The following is a 17,906-nucleotide window of genomic DNA, read 5'->3' on the forward strand; positions in this document are numbered from 1 at the left end:
TCAGAGTTGCACCGGAATCCGGCTGTGTGTCCTTACATACATTGTTCAAACATGCCAGAGGCAGTTCACCTTGGAGACCTGCTGCGGATATGGGTACGGCCCGGCGCGAGATTTACACCCTCTCCCCCGGATTTTCAAGAGCCAGCCAAAAGTGGCCCACTAGGCGGCTCGCATTCCACGCCCGGCTCCAAGCCAGCGAGCCGGGCTTCTTACCCATATAAAGTTTGAGAATAGGTTGAGATCGTTTCGGCCCCAAGACCTCTAATCATTCGCTTTACCAGATAAAACTGCGAGACATCGAGCGCCAGCTATCCTGAGGGAAACTTCGGAGGGAACCAGCTACTAGATGGTTCGATTAGTCTTTCGCCCCTATACCCAGGTCGGACGACCGATTTGCACGTCAGGACTGCTACGGACCTCCACCAGAGTTTCCTCTGGCTTCGCCCTGCCCAGGCATAGTTCACCATCTTTCGGGTCCTATCGCACGCGCTCACGCTCCACCTCCCCGACAGAGCGGGCGAGACGGGCCGGTGGTGCGCCCGACCCCGTAGGGCCGGGATCCCACCTCAGCCGGCGCGCGCCGGCCCTCACTTTCATTGCGCCACGGGGTGTGTTCGGAGAAAACCCTCTGACTTGCGCGTGCGTTAGACTCCTTGGTCCGTGTTTCAAGACGGGTCGGGTGGGTTGCCGACATCGCCGCTGACCCCTGGTGCCAGTTTACGTGAGCCGATCCCTACCCTGGCGACGCAACGCGGTTGGGTGCGCATTGAGGACAGTCTGACCCGGTTGACAGTCGCGCCGGGGGCAAAGGGCCCCGTGCCCCCCCGCAGGGGGACATGACGCAGCGGATACTAAGTACTCGGCCCCGGAAAGCGGCGAGTACGGAGCAGAGCGCTGTAAAGCTCACGGCCGAAACCGGTAGCCACCTTCGCCCCAAGCCCTTCCAAGCCAACCCAGAGCCGGTCGCGGCACACCACCAACGGAGGAAATGCGCCCGGCGGGGGCCGAGCCCGACCAGGGGTCAGTCCCACGAGGGGATCCGTCCACACCGGAACGGCCGACCCTGACCCGCCGAGTTGAATCCTCCGGTATTTAGCCTTAGATGGAGTTTACCACCCACTTTGGGCTGCATTCACAAGCAACCCGACTCCGAGAAGACCGGACCCCGGTGCGACGGGGGCCGTTACCGGCCTCACACCATCCACGGGCTGAGCCTCGATCAGAAGGATTCAGGCCCCCGATCGACACCGGGCAAAGCGGTCACCTATACGCCACATTTCCCATGCCCGCCCGTCGGACAGGGATTCGGCGCTGGGCCCTTCCCTCTTCGCTCGCCGCTACTGAGGGAATCCTGGTTAGTTTCTTTTCCTCTGCTTAGTAATATGCTTAACCTCTTGTCGTTCGCCTAGGATAGGGGGCGCTACAGCGATTTTAGAAAATAATTGGTGCCCATTTTAAATGGCCTCCTACTCAAACTCAGAAGCTAGGATATGCATAGAATTAATACTTGTGGATAGAAAACACCCTAAAGTTTCTAAAACTGTTTGAATGGTGTCTGTGAGTATAACAGAACTCATATGGCAGTCAAAACCCCAAGACCGATCCTTACGGGAAGTGGAATTCTGAATTGCGGACTCAACTTCATCAGTTTGCCTGTAAGTCACACAGTGAGCAATGGTTCATTGAGCACTTCCTATTGCGTCCACTAGATGTCCCCAGTCTTTACAAAGTGATTTGAGCCTTCTACTGTGAAAACTGAATGAATGAGACGCAGTGGAACGTGGTCACACGGAGAGGGCCATCACCATTATGACGCCGGCGCCCCTGGCTACCCTCCCCTTTCGAAACGTTTTGAAACACAATGCAATCGTCCCCCTTGAATCTTATTGGAGATCTGGTTGAAAAAGGCCCTAAAGATTTATGTTATACAACGTTTGACATGTTTGAACAAACCTAAATTTAAAAAAAATGCATTTTTTCGAAAGTGGAGTCCTGCGCACAACGGAACTTTTGGTGCAGCCTTCAGAACGCGCTAATAAGAACAAGCTATTGGAAAATAAAGGATGAACTTTTTCGAACGAAAATACATTTGTTGTGGACCTGGGAGTCCTAGAAGTGCTTTCTGATGAAGATAATCAAAGGTAAGGGATTATTGACAATAGTATGCAAGACTAGATTTGATATCCACCCTGCACAGCCAGAAGAGGACTGGCCACCCCTCATAGCCTGGTTCCTCTCTAGGTTTCTTCCTAGGTTTTTGGCCTTTCTAGGGAGTTTTTCCTAGGGAGTTTTTCCTAGCCACCGTGCTTCTTTCACATGCTTTGCTTGCTGTTTGGGGTTTTAGGCTGGGTTTCTGTACAGCACTTTGAGATATCAGCTGATGTACGAAGGGCTATATAAAAATAAATTTGATTTGATTTGATATGCGATTGTTCCAAGATGGCGCTGACCTGTAACGGTAGCCTATTGTTCTAAGTTGGGGATTAACGTTGGACCGCATACATGTAAAGTACTGGCTCTACCATAGAGATACATCCCCTTACTATAATAACTGTGTTGCCATATCGACACAACTTGCTTTTTCGGCAAAGTCCTCCAATAAAAACACAGGTCCACGATGTCAGTTGTCTTCCATAAAGGCACGAACGGGATTTGAACCCATGATCTTCGGTTTACGAGACCGACGCCTTACCACTTGGCCACCATGCCACTCTACACTGTTAATTATATATCAACATTCTGGAAAGTAGTAGTTGTGTAAATGTGAATTTGGCACACAAATAAACTCAGTGGAGGATCTTGGGATTGAACCGAGGACCTCATCCATATTTTGCATGCACTCCCCCTCTGAGCTTCCATCCCATTTCATTTGCAGATAAAATGCAATATCAATACAATGTACTTTTTATATACACCACTCCATTGAAACTACAATGAAATGATGGCAGCAATTCTTAAACCAGGTACAGACTGGGATCGAACCCATGAACTTCAGTTTTTGAAAATGACGCCATAAAAGTTGGCAACCATGCCACTTCTGTTCTATAAATGTAAGAACAGGGATTGAACGCATGTTCTTCAGATAACAAGACATAATTATTTAGCACATCTCTGTTTCCTGCTTAGAATTTCAACACTCTGTTAAGTAGGAGTTGGGTCAATGCAATAATTTTAAATGGAGAAGCTGGGGATTGAACCCAGGACCTCATACATGAAAAGCACACGCTCTACCACTGAGCTACATCCCCTTTCTGAGAGGGGACATTTTTTCTTATTTTATTTTATTTCACCTTTATTTAACCAGGTAAGCAAGAGGAGAACAAGTTCTCATTGAGAACTGCGACCTGGCCAAGATAAAGCAAAGCAGTGCGACACAAACAACAACACAGAGTTACAAATGGAATAAACAAGCATACAGTCAATAACACAATAGAAAAAAAGAAAGTCTATATACAGTGTGTGCAAATGGCGTGAGGAGGTAAGGCAATAAATAGGCCATAGTAGCGAAGTAATTACAATTTAGCAAATTAACACTGGAGTGATAGATGAGCAGATGATGATGTGCAAGTAGAAATACTGGTGTGCAAAAGAGCAGAAAGTAAATAAAAACAATATGGGGATGAGGTAGGTAGATTGGGTGGGCTATTTACAGATGGCCTATGTACAGCTGCAGCGATCAGTTAGCTGCTCAGATAGCTGATGTTTAAAGTTAGTGAGGGAAATATAAGTGTCCAGCTTCAGCAATTTTTAGGGTTGGGGTTGGGGTTAGGGTTAGGTTAGGTTAGGGTTAGGTTTTGAATATAATTGTGTTTCATATCAACTAGCTTGTTTTACGGTGCACAGGCCTATCTCCTGTTCATCCCTCTCCTTCTGATGATGTTATTATATTTAGGTGTAGTACTTAAAATTGCCTGTAGATGTCCTCCTAAGATCATAAATAGACTAAAATGAGTTCTAAAATGCCTTTTTCTGTGTGACAGTACAGGAGCTGATGTGGTGAGAGATTAATTCAACCAGTGTTGTTAAATATGAACATAAAAGCAATATTGTGCATTTAGTTGGTTTTATTGTTTTATTCTGTTAAAAGAATGGAAAGACCTAAAAAAAAGGGGAAGATACCAAACTAAAACCGAACAAAACATAAATATATAGAATATAAATAAAACCATGTTCTTCTGCATCCATTTTCCTGTCTGTTAAAACCCATTTTCTAAAACCTCTCGTTCAGGCCATTTGGCGTTATTGTCTGTAGGTGCTGGATCCACTCCCGTTCTGCCCTCTTTCGCTGCCCACAGGTCCAGCCTATATATATGACTGTAACCCTGATATGGTGAGGTGAGTGATGGGGTGATCCTGGAAGTGGGTTATTAGTGTCGTTTGTAAGTGTGCCCTTTTGATGTTGTACAGGTGTTGTTTGAGTCTGGTTTCTATAGTGTGTTTGGTTTCTCCAATGTATTGTTTATTGCAGAGTGTGCATGTAATGATATAAATAGCGTTATGTGTGTTCAGTGAATAAGATTGTTGTACTGGTGCTGATGTATGGCTGTGTGTGTTTGTAATGAACTTTCTGTTGAAAATGGGAATTGTGAGATTTGGGGTCTTGTGGTGGCTTACTACTGAATCTAGCTGTGGTGAGGAGGTCCTTTAAATTTTTGTTTTTTCTGAATGCTGAAATTACTCTGTATGGTTTAAGTGGTATGTAAGTGTGCTGAACTGTAGAGAAGTTGTGTTTGATTGATTGATGTAGGGATCTGATTCTATGTGAAAATGTGGTTACTAGGGGGATGATAATTGTCTGTTGATTGGGTATTGATGACAAAGGAGAAGAGACAGAGGAAGTGTTGCGGTTTAGTGATTGGTGCAGATCACTCCCCAGAGGGGGGTCAGGATTAGGGTGAGGGAGGGAGATAGGGGTTAAGTTGGGATGAGAACCCTGGTTAGGGTAATGGTGAGCATTAAGGTTAGGCGTGGGGTTTGGGGAGAGGTTAAGGTTAGGCGTGGGGTTTGGGGAGAGGTTAAGGTTAGGCGTGGGGTTTGGGGAGAGGTTAAGGTTAGGCGTGGGGTTTGGGGAGAGGTTAAGGTTAGGCGTGGGGTTTGGGGAGAGGTTAAGGTTAGGCGTGGGGTTTGGGGAGAGGTTAAGGTTAGGCATGGGGTTTGGGGAGAGGTTAAGGTTAGGCGTGGGGTTTGGGGAGAGGTTAAGGTTAGGCGTGGGGTTTGGGGAGAGGTTAAGGTTAGGCATGGGGTTTGGGGAGAGTTTAAGGTTAGGGGTGAGCTTAGGCTTAGAACCCTGGTTAGGGTAATGGTAAAGGTTAAGGTTAGGCGTGGGGTTTGGGGAGAGGTTAAGGTTAGGAGTAGGATTGAGGTTGAGATTAAGAGAGGTGGATGGTTTGATGTGGTCTGTGAGGGTTGGATGAATGGGAGAGAGGGCTGCCAATGTGTTGTTTTTAATGGTTATTAAAAATCGTTTTGAATATCCTCTTCTTCTGAGTGCATTGAATAGTGTATTTATTGCATAATCCAGGTCTTGCTTGCAAGATGATATCCTGTAGAACTGTATGATTTGTGATTTTATTATTCCCTTAAATGTATGTTTAGGATGGTAACTGTGTTTATGGAGTAAAGCATGTGTGTCTGTTGGTTTGAAGTAGACTCTAGTGTGTAGTGTTTTCTGTGGTTGATTGTTATTACTGAAAAACACTGTTGTGTCTAAGAAGTTGACTTCTTGCGGATGAATTGTGTATTTAACCTTAATTGATGAATGATGGCTGTTGAGAATGTTCATAAAGTCTGTGAATAATTGGATGTCGTGGGGCCAGGCTCCTATTATGTCGTCTAAAAAACGGTAATAAAAAGTGGGTTGATATGGACACTTGGCCAGTGCCTCTCTCTCCCATTCAGCCATGTATATGTTGGCGTAAGCAGGTGCGAATTTTTTGCCCATAGCTGTTCCCTCCACCTGCAGGTAATAGTGATCGTTGAATAAAAAGTCATTGCTAGTCAGGCTGATTTCTAATAGTTGTAATATTTCTGTGTCCGGTCTAGTGTTGTCTGGGTATCTCTTAAAGATATTTCTAATTGCTTGTATTCCTGTTGCTGTATTTATATTAGTATACAGGCTATCAATATCTATGGTGAATATGTGTGTGTTGGAGGGAACAACTATGGGTCCAATCCTCTCCATGAAGTGATAAGTGTCCCTGAGAAAGCTGGGGTGCCTGGTGGAGAGAGGGTTAATATAATGATCTATGTATTGTGAAATGTTATAGGATTCACTATTGCAGTCTGACACAATCGGTCTGCCAGGAGGAACTTCAAAGGGAATTGTCCATGTCCCTGGTTCCTTGTGTACTTTTAACAGTAAGTAGAATAGTCTAGGTCGTGGAGTATCTGTGCCATAGAGAAAGTCCCGTTGTTTTGCTGTGATGTAGTGTTGGTCGTAGAGTCTTTTTATTATTGTCCTTAACTGTGTCTGTGTCTGTGGTTGTATACTATTTTCTATTGGTTTATAATGTTTGGTGTTGGATAGCTGTCTGTTGGCTTCATACATGTATTGATGTTTATCCAATATTACTATTTTTGAACCTTTATCTGCTGGTTTGATGATTATGTGTGGGTTATTTTTAAGTTGTTGTATTGCCTGTCTTTCTACGTGTGTGAGGTTATCCTCCCTATCCGTGTGAATCTGGTGGTTGTGAAGTGTGTTCTTGTCTGTTCTGATTAATCTCCTGATTCTACCATCTATCTGGGAGGTTTTAGGTTCCCAGGTAGATGGTAAGGTAAATGGTTGGTGGTTGTCGTCTGTGTTATAGTCAAAGTAGTCCAACAGTTTAAGTCTTCTATGATATTTGTGAGTGTCCCTTTGAAGTTCCTCCCAATCAAATTTGTTTGGGCGAGGGATGAATGTCAACCCTCTCTCCAGGAGCTTTACCTGTGCTGCTGTGGGTATGAAGGATTTGGAAAGATTCATGATATTAGATGTTGACTGGTCCACTGCTCCCCCTGGTGGAGGATCTGCACCAGTTATTAGGGAAGGAGAGAGATTGAAAGAAAGATTATTTCTATCCAGACTGTGGCTTGTGGTTAATGTAAATTTAACTGTCTGCACCAGTGTTGAAAGATGAGGTCTGCTGTGGTGGATGTCCAGTGTATGAGATCTGTTGTTGTATGAAATGTATCTTGTGGAATCTCTAATAGGGTTGGGAAGTTAGTGGTAATATAAGCATTGATGAGCTTAAGGTTTCTCTTCTGCTGTGAAGTAAGAAGAGGTGAATGGCTGATGACAGGAATGTATATTGTTGCGTTTGGAAATGTTTTCTTTGCCTCCTTGTGCATACCTGACAACTGTTTTAATGATGTTTGGAATGGGTCGTGATCCTTGTTGTTCAAACCCACCGAGATAACAACAGTCGCCGTGTCTGTATGTATGGGGGTTTTCTCCAGTACCTTTGTGAAATGATAGAATGTTGCCCCTGGATAACTGTCGACTTGGATGTTGGGGTTATTGAATGGTGGGATCCGGTTGAGGTTTGAGTCTCCTATGATGAGTATTGGTGTGTGTCCTTCAATGTTCCAATCTGTCACCTTATAATTCGGCCTAGCTTTGTGATAGAAGGGTTTTTGGGGAGGGTGTGTGGGTTTGGGCTGTGGTTGGGGTTGAAGATGGGGTTGTGGTGGGGGTGATGGTGGGTATTTTGAGGCGCCAGTCGTACAGGGGTCCTGGACAGGCAGAGGCACAACGATATTAGTTGTTTGTGGGGGTTCGGATTTGGGAGCTTTGGGGTGTTGCCCATTGTCTTGCCCTTTGATCATCATCATACTCCCCTTGAATTGCCCTCTCCTTGTCTGTACCCCTTGCCTGGCGCCTCCTATGGGTGAAAGAGGAGCAGATGTAATTATGTCTCTTAATAGTATTGATACATTACCCTGTACTTTTTTGCAGTTTGTGTTTTGTTTAATAGGTGTGACTGTAGGTGTACTGGTTTCTGTTTGACTGTTGGCTGTGTGGTGAACCTGGGCTATGATAAGAGTGGCTGCTTTGGTTTCTGTTTGACTGTTGACTGTGTGGTGAACCTGGGCTATGATAGGAGTGGCTGCTTTGGTTTCTGTTTGACTGTTGACTGTGTGGTGAACCTGGGCTATGATAGGAGTGGCTGCTTTGGTTTCTGTTTGACTGTTGACTGTGTGGTGAACCTGGGCTATGATAGGAGTGGCTGCTTTGGTTTCTGTTTGACTGTTGACTGTGTGGTGAACCTGGGATATGATAGGAGTGGCTGCTTTGGTTTCTGTTTGACTGTTGACTGTGTGGTGAACCTGGGCTATGATAGGAGTGGCTGCTTTGGGCGTAGGGGGACCCACTGGGCTTTTCCATTTCTCCTCTTCAGTTATAGGGGTTGCTATTCTTACCTCTCCTTTTTGATTAGAAAGGGAAGAATCAGTGAAAGTGGATGTTGAGGGTAGGGAGTGGAGATGTGTTTTTGAAAGAGTCTGTATGCGAAGGTTATAGGTTTCACTCAGGGTCGGTTGTTTTCCCAGTGATAGTGTCCGTAAGTATGATGGTTGTCTTTTTGGCAGGGGGCGAGGCTTTGATAAAGGTGGAAATTCCTCTGTTGAGGAGAGAGGGGGCACTGGGGTTGGAGTTGGTATCGTTGGTGGGGAAATTTGTAGTGGGGTGTGTTCTATTGCTGGAAGTGTATGTGGTTGGTCTCGTATTGTGTTTGTCCGTATAGTTGTTAGTTGGGGAGAGGAAGAGGCCTGAGGGATTTCCAAAATGGTTTCCGCTCTAGTGATGGTGGTGGGTGTCAGTTTATGTTTGTACCTCTTATGTGCCCAGCCTATTGCGATTGTCAGTGCCAAAGTGTTGGGTGTGTTTATTTGTTGTTTAATGGTGTGGGTGACTGACTGGTAATGTGTCTGTAGTATGTACATGTTGTTTTGCATCCACTGGTGTGTGTTCTGTGATAATTTTATTGTGGTGTAGTCTGTGGGTGAAGATGGTTTAATAAAGTTGGTGACACGATGCACCTGTCTCATCATACCAGTAGGGAATACATGATTTTTAAGTGCCTTCTCCACCACTTCCATGTGGTGGGTTGCCTGTATTAATTTAAAATATAGTTTGGCAGTCTGCCTTGTCTCCTCATCTGGGGGTTCGTATGGGCCAGGCTGTCTGTATGCGTGGGGTTGAGTTTGGGGTTGTAATGGTATCCTATAATGTGGCTTGGTAGTCAAATTCATTAGTGACTGCATTGTTGCTACACCATGAGACTAAACTAACTAAATACTACGCTTCCTAGTTAATACAATAAAACCAGGGTGTTCTCAGTCGAGGAGAACCGGACAGTGTAAATCAAAAAAGCAGGATAATACTATATTTAGAATAGAAGATGTGAAGGCCTGAACAGCACGGGACGTTGTGTGCTGCTCAGGACCAGTCCTTACCACTTTGTTATTTTGTTGACCGGGTTATTGAAATATGAAGGTGGCGATGAGGTTGCCGATTGTGTCTTGGCGTTCCAGGGCTGGAGCTGTGATCCGTTTTCCTTTCGCCGTGTTCTTTGTAAGCCGGGTTATTGCGATATGGAGATGGAGATGAGGTTACCGATTGTTTCTTAGCGTTCCTGCGTTCAAGGGCTGGGGCTGTAATCCGTTGTTCTTTGTGAGTCCAATCCACTTTGTTATTTTGTTGACCGGGTTATTGAAATATGAAGGTGGCGATGAGGTTGCCGATTGTGTTAGGGTTAGGGGTTAGGGGTTAGGGTTGGGGTTAGGGTTAGGTTTGAAAAAAAACAGACGAATCTGATATGCACTGGCACAGGCAAAACTTTAAATAAATGGTAAAAACCTAGTATAAAATACCTTAATTAAGAACAGGGGAGGAAAAAAAGAAAAAAAGAGGGGGGGGGGGGGGGGGAAAGAAGGAAAATAAAAAATATTTATAAACAGATTACCCGGAAGATAAAACCTAGGTTTGCAACCCAAGATGCAATCCCTAAGGGATAGAAGCCAAAACCCAAGGTCAAGACCACCAACCTGAAATTAGGATGGTCATAGACATACAGGGGTTGAAGTTCGGCACACCAGCTCCAAGAGTTAGGGCCAAACGGGGTGATATAAGGGTCAAGAGGGTATAAGGGTTAGAATTAGATGAGGGGGTATGAAAGTTAGATAAGGGGGTATAAGGGTTAGGGTTAGATAAGAAGGTATAAAGGTTAAGGTTAGATAAAAGGGTATAAGGGTTAAGGTTAGAACTAAGGGGATGTAAAGGTTTAATAAAGAAATATAAAGGGTAAACTGAGGGTTAGATAAGGGGATGTAAAGGTTTGGGTAGGTAAGGGGGTATCAAGGTTAGGGTTAGAAAACTACTGTAAAGTAGGAGTTGGGTCAATGCAATAATTTTAAATGGAGAAGCTGGGGATTGAACCCAGGACCTCATACATGCAAAGCATGCGCTCTACGACTGAGCTACATCCCCTTTCTGAGAGAGAAAAAATGTTTCTTATTTTATTTTATTTCACCTTTATTTAACCATGTAAGCAAGTGGAGAACAAGTTCTCATTGAGAACTGCGACCTGGCCAAGATAAAGCAAAGCAGTGCGACACAAACAACAACACAGAGTTACAAATGGAATAAACAAGCATACAGTCAATAACACAATAGAAAAAAAGAAAGTCTATATACAGTGTGTGCAAATGGCGTGAGGAGGTAAGGCAATAAATAGGCCATAGTAGCGAAGTAATTACAATTTAGCAAATTAACACTGGAGTGATAGATGAGCAGATGACGATGTGCAAGTAGAAATACTGGTGTGCAAAAGAGCAGAAATTAAATAAAAACAATATGGGGATGAGGTAGGTAGATTGGGTGGGCTATTTACAGATGGCCTATGTACAGCTGCAGCGATCGGTTAGCTGCTCAGATAGCTGATGTTTAAAGTTAGTGAGGGAAATATAAGTGTCCAGTTTTAGCGATTTTGCAATTCGTTCCAGTCATTGGCAGCAGAGAACTGGAAGGAAAGGTGGCCAAAGCAGGTGTTGGCTTTGAGGATGACCAGTGAGATATACCTGCTGGAGCGCGTGCTACGGGTGGGTGTTGTTATCGTGACCAGTGAGCTGAGATAAGGCGGAGCTTTACCTAGCATAGACTTATAGATGACCTGGAGCCAGTGGGTCTGGTGACGAATAGGTAGCGAGGGCCAGCCGACTAGACCACACAGGTCGCAGTGGTCATATCAATACAATTTACCTTTTCTTTACACTGTTCTAATGAAAGTACATTTACATAATATCAGCTATCTTCCATAAACGTCGAACAAGGATGAACCCATGTGCTTCAGTTTACAGAAACAGATGATTTAGCATATCTATTTCCTTCTTAGAATGTCAACATTCTGGAAAGTGGGAGTTGTGCAAAAGCTAATTTAACAAGTAAATACAGTCAACAGAGAAGTTGGGGATTAACGTTGGACCGCATACATGTAAAGTACTGGCTCTACCATAGAGATACATCCCCTTACTTTAATAACTGTGTTGCCATATCGACACAACTTGCTTTTTCGGCAAAGTCCTCCAATAAAAACACAGGTCCACGATGTCAGTTGTCTTCCATAAAGGCACGAACGGGATTTGAACCCATGATCTTCGGTTTACGAGACCGACGCCTTACCACTTGGCCACCATGCCACTCTACACTGTTAATTATATATCAACATTCTGGAAAGTAGTAGTTGTGTAAATGTGAATTTGGCACACAAATAAACTCAGTGGAGGATCTTGGGATTGAACCGAGGACCTCATCCATATTTTGCATGCACTCCCCCTCTGAGCTTCCATCCCATTTCATTTGCAGATAAAATGCAATATCAATACAATGTACTTTTTATATACACCACTCCATTGAAACTACAATGAAATGATGGCAGCAATTCTTAAACCAGGTACAGACTGGGATCGAACCCATGAACTTCAGTTTTTGAAAATGACGCCATAAAAGTTGGCAACCATGCCACTTCTGTTCTATAAATGTAAGAACAGGGATTGAACGCATGTTCTTCAGATAACAAGAGATAATTATTTAGCACATCTCTGTTTCCTGCTTAGAATTTCAACACTCTGTTAAGTAGGAGTTGGGTCAATGCAATAATTTTAAATGGAGAAGCTGGGGATTGAACCCAGGACCTCATACATGCAAAGCATGCGCTCTACCACTGAGCTACATCCCCTTTCTGAGAGGCGACATTTTTTTTTTTTTTTATTTTATTTCACCTTTATTTAACCAGGTAAGCAAGAGGAGAACAAGTTCTCATTGAGAACTGCGACCTGGCCAAGATAAAGCAAAGCAGTGCGACACAAACAACAACACAGAGTTACAAATGGAATAAACAAGCATACAGTCAATAACACAATAGAAAAAAAGAAAGTCTATATACAGTGTGTGCAAATGGCGTGAGGAGGTAAGGCAATAAATTGGCCATAGTAGCGAAGTAATTACAATTTAGCAAATGAACACTGGAGTGATAGATGAGCAGATGATGATGTGCAAGTAGAAATACTGGTGTGCAAAAGAGCAGAAATTAAATAAAAACAATATGGGGATGAGGTAGGTAGATTGGGTGGGCTATTTACAGATGGCCTATGTACAGCTGCAGCGATCGGTTAGCTGCTCAGATAGCTGATGTTTAAAGTTAGTGAGGGAAATATAAGTGTCCAGCTTTAGCGATTTTTGCAATTCGTTCCAGTCATTGGCAGCAGAGAACTGGAAGGAAAGGTGGCCAAAGCAGGTGTTGGCTTTGAGGATGACCAGTGAGATATACCTGCTGGAGCGCGTGCTACGGGTGGGTGTTGTTATCGTGACCAGTGAGCTGAGATAAGGCGGAGCTTTACCTAGCATAGACTTATAGATGACCTGGAGCCAGTGGGTCTGGTGACGAATAGGTAGCGAGGGCCAGCCGACTAGACCACACAGGTCGCAGTGGTCATATCAATACAATTTACCTTTTCTTTACACTGTTCTAATGAAAGTACATTTACATAATATCAGCTATCTTCCATAAACGTCGAACAAGGATGAACCCATGTGCTTCAGTTTACAGAAACAGATGATTTAGCATATCTATTTCCTTCTTAGAATGTCAACATTCTGGAAAGTGGGAGTTGTGCAAAAGCTAATTTAACAAGTAAATACAGTCAACAGAGAAGTTGGGGATTAACGTTGGACCGCATACATGTAAAGTACTGGCTCTACCATAGAGATACATCCCCTTACTTTAATAACTGTGTTGCCATATCGACACAACTTGCTTTTTCGGCAAAGTCCTCCAATAAAAACACAGGTCCACGATGTCAGTTGTCTTCCATAAAGGCACGAACGGGATTTGAACCCATGATCTTCGGTTTACGAGACCGACGCCTTACCACTTGGCCACCATGCCACTCTACACTGTTAATTATATATCAACATTCTGGAAAGTAGTAGTTGTGTAAATGTGAATTTGGCACACAAATAAACTCAGTGGAGGATCTTGGGATTGAACCGAGGACCTCATCCATATTTTGCATGCACTCCCCCTCTGAGCTTCCATCCCATTTCATTTGCAGATAAAATGCAATATCAATACAATGTACTTTTTATATACACCACTCCATTGAAACTACAATGAAATGATGGCAGCAATTCTTAAACCAGGTACAGACTGGGATCGAACCCATGAACTTCAGTTTTTGAAAATGACGCCATAAAAGTTGGCAACCATGCCACTTCTGTTCTATAAATGTAAGAACAGGGATTGAACGCATGTTCTTCAGATAACAAGAGATAATTATTTAGCACATCTCTGTTTCCTGCTTAGAATTTCAACACTCTGTTAAGTAGGAGTTGGGTCAATGCAATAATTTTAAATGGAGAAGCTGGGGATTGAACCCAGGACCTCATACATGCAAAGCATGCGCTCTACCAATGAGCTACATCCCCTTTCTGAGAGGCGACATTTTTTTTTTATTTTATTTTATTTCACCTTTATTTAACCAGGTAAGCAAGAGGAGAACAAGTTCTCATTGAGAACTGCGACCTGGCCAAGATAAAGCAAAGCAGTGCGACACAAACAACAACACAGAGTTACAAATGGAATAAACAAGCATACAGTCAATAACACAATAGAAAAAAAGAAAGTCTATATACAGTGTGTGCAAATGGCGTGAGGAGGTAAGGCAATAAATTGGCCATAGTAGCGAAGTAATTACAATTTAGCAAATGAACACTGGAGTGATAGATGAGCAGATGATGATGTGCAAGTAGAAATACTGGTGTGCAAAAGAGCAGAAATTAAATAAAAACAATATGGGGATGAGGTAGGTAGATTGGGTGGGCTATTTACAGATGGCCTATGTACAGCTGCAGCGATCGGTTAGCTGCTCAGATAGCTGATGTTTAAAGTTAGTGAGGGAAATATAAGTGTCCAGCTTTAGCGATTTTTGCAATTCGTTCCAGTCATTGGCAGCAGAGAACTGGAAGGAAAGGTGGCCAAAGCAGGTGTTGGCTTTGAGGATGACCAGTGAGATATACCTGCTGGAGCGCGTGCTACGGGTGGGTGTTGTTATCGTGACCAGTGAGCTGAGATAAGGCGGAGCTTTACCTAGCATAGACTTATAGATGACCTGGAGCCAGTGGGTCTGGTGACGAATAGGTAGCGAGGGCCAGCCGACTAGACCACACAGGTCGCAGTGGTCATATCAATACAATTTACCTTTTCTTTACACTGTTCTAATGAAAGTACATTTACATAATATCAGCTATCTTCCATAAACGTCGAACAAGGATGAACCCATGTGCTTCAGTTTACAGAAACAGATGATTTAGCATATCTATTTCCTTCTTAGAATGTCAACATTCTGGAAAGTGGGAGTTGTGCAAAAGCTAATTTAACAAGTAAATACAGTCAACAGAGAAGTTGGGGATTAACGTTGGACCGCATACATGTAAAGTACTGGCTCTACCATAGAGATACATCCCCTTACTTTAATAACTGTGTTGCCATATCGACACAACTTGCTTTTTCGGCAAAGTCCTCCAATAAAAACACAGGTCCACGATGTCAGTTGTCTTCCATAAAGGCACGAACGGGATTTGAACCCATGATCTTCGGTTTACGAGACCGACGCCTTACCACTTGGCCACCATGCCACTCTACACTGTTAATTATATATCAACATTCTGGAAAGTAGTAGTTGTGTAAATGTGAATTTGGCACACAAATAAACTCAGTGGAGGATCTTGGGATTGAACCGAGGACCTCATCCATATTTTGCATGCACTCCCCCTCTGAGCTTCCATCCCATTTCATTTGCAGATAAAATGCAATATCAATACAATGTACTTTTTATATACACCACTCCATTGAAACTACAATGAAATGATGGCAGCAATTCTTAAACCAGGTACAGACTGGGATCGAACCCATGAACTTCAGTTTTTGAAAATGACGCCATAAAAGTTGGCAACCATGCCACTTCTGTTCTATAAATGTAAGAACAGGGATTGAACGCATGTTCTTCAGATAACAAGAGATATTTATTTAGCACATCTCTGTTTCCTGCTTAGAATTTCAACACTCTGTTAAGTAGGAGTTGGGTCAATGCAATAATTTTAAATGGAGAAGCTGGGGATTGAACCCAGGACCTCATACATGCAAAGCATGCGCTCTACCACTGAGCTACATCCCCTTTCTGAGAGGGGACATTTTTTTATTTTTTTATTTTATTTCACCTTTATTTAACCAGGTAAGCAAGAGGAGAACAAGTTCTCATTGAGAACTGCGACCTGGCCAAGATAAAGCAAAGCAGTGCGACACAAACAACAACACAGAGTTACAAATGGAATAAACAAGCATACAGTCAATAACACAATAGAAAAAAAGAAAGTCTATATACAGTGTGTGCAAATGGCGTGAGGAGGTAAGGCAATAAATTGGCCATAGTAGCGAAGTAATTACAATTTAGCAAATGAACACTGGAGTGATAGATGAGCAGATGATGATGTGCAAGTAGAAATACTGGTGTGCAAAAGAGCAGAAATTAAATAAAAACAATATGGGGATGAGGTAGGTAGATTGGGTGGGCTATTTACAGATGGCCTATGTACAGCTGCAGCGATCGGTTAGCTGCTCAGATAGCTGATGTTTAAAGTTAGTGAGGGAAATATAAGTGTCCAGCTTTAGCGATTTTTGCAATTCGTTCCAGTCATTGGCAGCAGAGAACTGGAAGGAAAGGTGGCCAAAGCAGGTGTTGGCTTTGAGGATGACCAGTGAGATATACCTGCTGGAGCGCGTGCTACGGGTGGGTGTTGTTATCGTGACCAGTGAGCTGAGATAAGGCGGAGCTTTACCTAGCATAGACTTATAGATGACCTGGAGCCAGTGGGTCTGGTGACGAATAGGTAGCGAGGGCCAGCCGACTAGACCACACAGGTCGCAGTGGTCATATCAATACAATTTACCTTTTCTTTACACTGTTCTAATGAAAGTACATTTACATAATATCAGCTATCTTCCATAAACGTCGAACAAGGATGAACCCATGTGCTTCAGTTTACAGAAACAGATGATTTAGCATATCTATTTCCTTCTTAGAATGTCAACATTCTGGAAAGTGGGAGTTGTGCAAAAGCTAATTTAACAAGTAAATACAGTCAACAGAGAAGTTGGGGATTAACGTTGGACCGCATACATGTAAAGTACTGGCTCTACCATAGAGATACATCCCCTTACTTTAATAACTGTGTTGCCATATCGACACAACTTGCTTTTTCGGCAAAGTCCTCCAATAAAAACACAGGTCCACGATGTCAGTTGTCTTCCATAAAGGCACGAACGGGATTTGAACCCATGATCTTCGGTTTACGAGACCGACGCCTTACCACTTGGCCACCATGCCACTCTACACTGTTAATTATATATCAACATTCTGGAAAGTAGTAGTTGTGTAAATGTGAATTTGGCACACAAATAAACTCAGTGGAGGATCTTGGGATTGAACCGAGGACCTCATCCATATTTTGCATGCACTCCCCCTCTGAGCTTCCATCCCATTTCATTTGCAGATAAAATGCAATATCAATACAATGTACTTTTTATATACACCACTCCATTGAAACTACAATGAAATGATGGCAGCAATTCTTAAACCAGGTACAGACTGGGATCGAACCCATGAACTTCAGTTTTTGAAAATGACGCCATAAAAGTTGGCAACCATGCCACTTCTGTTCTATAAATGTAAGAACAGGGATTGAACGCATGTTCTTCAGATAACAAGAGATATTTATTTAGCACATCTCTGTTTCCTGCTTAGAATTTCAACACTCTGTTAAGTAGGAGTTGGGTCAATGCAATAATTTTAAATGGAGAAGCTGGGGATTGAACCCAGGACCTCATACATGCAAAGCATGCGCTCTACCACTGAGCTACATCCCCTTTCTGAGAGGGGACATTTTTTTATTTTTTTATTTTATTTCACCTTTATTTAACCAGGTAAGCAAGAGGAGAACAAGTTCTCATTGAGAACTGCGACCTGGCCAAGATAAAGCAAAGCAGTGCGACACAAACAACAACACAGAGTTACAAATGGAATAAACAAGCATACAGTCAATAACACAATAGAAAAAAAGAAAGTCTATATACAGTGTGTGCAAATGGCGTGAGGAGGTAAGGCAATAAATTGGCCATAGTAGCGAAGTAATTACAATTTAGCAAATGAACACTGGAGTGATAGATGAGCAGATGATGATGTGCAAGTAGAAATACTGGTGTGCAAAAGAGCAGAAATTAAATAAAAACAATATGGGGATGAGGTAGGTAGATTGGGTGGGCTATTTACAGATGGCCTATGTACAGCTGCAGCGATCGGTTAGCTGCTCA

At 43.2% G+C, this 17,906-nt stretch overlaps 9 non-coding genes across 9 annotated transcripts; all 9 read right to left on the reverse strand.

Annotated features, from left to right (window-relative positions):
* Positions 1-2,637: 2,637 nt before the first annotated feature.
* trnat-cgu (transfer RNA threonine (anticodon CGU)) lies at positions 2,638-2,709 on the reverse strand. Its single transcript has one exon. It is a non-coding gene; the product is annotated as a tRNA-Thr (tRNA).
* Positions 2,710-3,176: 467 nt separating this feature from the next.
* Positions 3,177-3,248, reverse strand: trnaa-ugc (transfer RNA alanine (anticodon UGC)). The gene has a single exon. It is a non-coding gene; the product is annotated as a tRNA-Glu (tRNA).
* Positions 3,249-11,607: 8,359 nt separating this feature from the next.
* On the reverse strand, positions 11,608-11,679 carry trnat-cgu (transfer RNA threonine (anticodon CGU)). Its single transcript has one exon. It is a non-coding gene; the product is annotated as a tRNA-Thr (tRNA).
* A 467-nt stretch (positions 11,680-12,146) lies between these two features.
* On the reverse strand, positions 12,147-12,218 carry trnaa-ugc (transfer RNA alanine (anticodon UGC)). Its single transcript has one exon. It is a non-coding gene; the product is annotated as a tRNA-Ala (tRNA).
* A 1,137-nt stretch (positions 12,219-13,355) lies between these two features.
* On the reverse strand, positions 13,356-13,427 carry trnat-cgu (transfer RNA threonine (anticodon CGU)). The gene has a single exon. It is a non-coding gene; the product is annotated as a tRNA-Thr (tRNA).
* Positions 13,428-15,103: 1,676 nt separating this feature from the next.
* trnat-cgu (transfer RNA threonine (anticodon CGU)) lies at positions 15,104-15,175 on the reverse strand. The gene has a single exon. It is a non-coding gene; the product is annotated as a tRNA-Thr (tRNA).
* Positions 15,176-15,642: 467 nt separating this feature from the next.
* Positions 15,643-15,714, reverse strand: trnaa-ugc (transfer RNA alanine (anticodon UGC)). Its single transcript has one exon. It is a non-coding gene; the product is annotated as a tRNA-Ala (tRNA).
* Positions 15,715-16,851: 1,137 nt separating this feature from the next.
* On the reverse strand, positions 16,852-16,923 carry trnat-cgu (transfer RNA threonine (anticodon CGU)). Its single transcript has one exon. It is a non-coding gene; the product is annotated as a tRNA-Thr (tRNA).
* Positions 16,924-17,390: 467 nt separating this feature from the next.
* trnaa-ugc (transfer RNA alanine (anticodon UGC)) lies at positions 17,391-17,462 on the reverse strand. Its single transcript has one exon. It is a non-coding gene; the product is annotated as a tRNA-Ala (tRNA).
* Positions 17,463-17,906: the final 444 nt, after the last annotated feature.

Source organism: Salmo salar, chromosome 27, assembly GCF_965601325.2.
Source record: "Salmo salar chromosome 27, fSalSal1, whole genome shotgun sequence".
NCBI classification, from domain to species: Eukaryota; Metazoa; Chordata; class Actinopteri; order Salmoniformes; family Salmonidae; genus Salmo; species Salmo salar.